This window comes from Orycteropus afer, unplaced genomic scaffold (assembly GCF_000298275.1).
Source record: "Orycteropus afer afer isolate SDZICR_OR568_19922 unplaced genomic scaffold, OryAfe1.0 scaffold00170, whole genome shotgun sequence".
Taxonomy (NCBI): domain Eukaryota; kingdom Metazoa; phylum Chordata; class Mammalia; order Tubulidentata; family Orycteropodidae; genus Orycteropus; species Orycteropus afer.
The window spans coordinates 6,410,521-6,412,440 of NW_006921757.1; positions in this window are offsets into that span (position 1 = coordinate 6,410,521).

Consider the following 1,920-nt stretch of genomic DNA (forward strand, 5'->3'; position numbering starts at 1 on the left):
AGTATAAAATAAAGAAGGCCACCTCATTATGTGGGGCACATCTTCATCTTGTGTGAGTGTGTCTCCATCATCTCACCGATGCCACCTCTCCCTCCAGAGACCCACAGCTGAGGCTGGACCTTGGCAATTTTTTCTAATGCATCATTCATCTATATCAAAATACATTTCAGTCTGAAGTAATGGGAAATTCTCTGAAGGGCTTGATTCCACAAAGCCACTAGGTGGCAGTCTTTGAAAAAGAACACTAAAACAGTGCTTCCTGTATAATACTGAAATAAAGGTAAATGTTTCATGAGAAAAAAAGGTAAATCATATTAGGGAATAAATCTTGAGAAAGTGCATATATTCTTAAGAAAAGTAAAAATGGAAATGACTTTCTAAGATTACTTTGCCACTTTTGGAATGGAGTCTTTTTCCTATTGGTTGTTTTTAGATTGTGTTTACATTCATTTTATGTAGCCAAATAAACTATGCATATGTGTGTGTGTGTGTGTGTGCATAGGCCTATATGAGCTTATGATTTTGATGTGGTCAACCCTTCCAAGCTGTATAGACTACCCAGGAAGCCTATTAAATTAGGCTTCTCTTATAAGATCGAGTTGTATAAGGTATCTCTGCAACAAAATATAACATATGAACATACTGTGGTATTAAATCATGTTTAACACTGGGAAGTACTTGAACTTCACCACCGGTGTTTCTTCCCTGCATCTTCTTCCTTTATGCTTAACTCTAGTATTTTCATAGCGTCCCTATGTAGATGATAAACCAAAAACCAAACCAAACTTACTGCCATCAAGTCGATTCCGACCCACAGCAACCCCATTGAGTTTCCAAGGCTATAAATCTTCAGGGAAGCAGACCGCCCATTCTCTCTTCTGCAGAGCAGCCGGTGCGTTCCAACTGCTGGCCTTCTGGTTAGAAGCCAAATGCCTTAATCATGACACTACTACCAGAGCTCCTTACATAGAAGACAGTGAATGATGAATTTAATTCCACTTGAACATTTTTAAAATTCTAGAGACTCAGAAAGGAAGTGTTAAAACCAATGGAATTCTCATTACTACCCAAAGTTAAGATAACATTTTTATTTTGGAAATGGAGGTGGGGGAGTGAGTGTTGGGGGGAACTTTCCTATACACCTGCCATCACATCTGGTCTACCCATGAAAGACTAACACTAACACTAGTGGTTATCCCTCTGCGTATCCTTTGTGTCCGTCACTCTAGTGTTTACGAATATGTAGAAGTGATCAAAGTGCATTTGCTTCTATTGAATTTTGTTGTTAAAGCTAATTTTATCTGAGACTATGATGCATATTGCCCTAGTAAGAAATATATAATTATTTAAAAATGGTATGAAGAATGAAAAAATAACATTGGACATTAGAAAGTTATTGGGGAAATAAGATGCAATTTCTGTGGAATGCTTTAAACGAATGAAGCCATCGAACATTGAAGCAGGCACTGGAGCTGAGCAACCTAACGAAGCATGTGGCAACAACTTCTTGAGGAGCCAAGGTCTTCCTTGTTTCAGTTTTCCATCTCTTAAAGTACTACTACGAAGAATGAATATTTCCTGATTGCCTTCCATGGGTTAATGTACTTGTGTAACAAAAATTTAGTTTTTATTCATTAATCTCTTTATACATATTGAAGGGTGTTCAATCAAATAAACAGTGGTTTAAGAGCTAGGCTCTGGAGTCAGACCCGCTGGGTTCAATCCTGGCTTCCTCATTACATCTCTCAGTGCCTTTGTTTCCTCATTAGTAAAATAGGGCTAACAACAGTTCTTCAAGGAAATTGTTAAGGATTCAAGTAGAAATACATTAAAACATGTAAATACTGGAACCTGTGTGAGGCGGAAACCTGTCAAGAAAATTAAAACTTACTCTGGGCCTGAAATAAAACTCACTCCCTG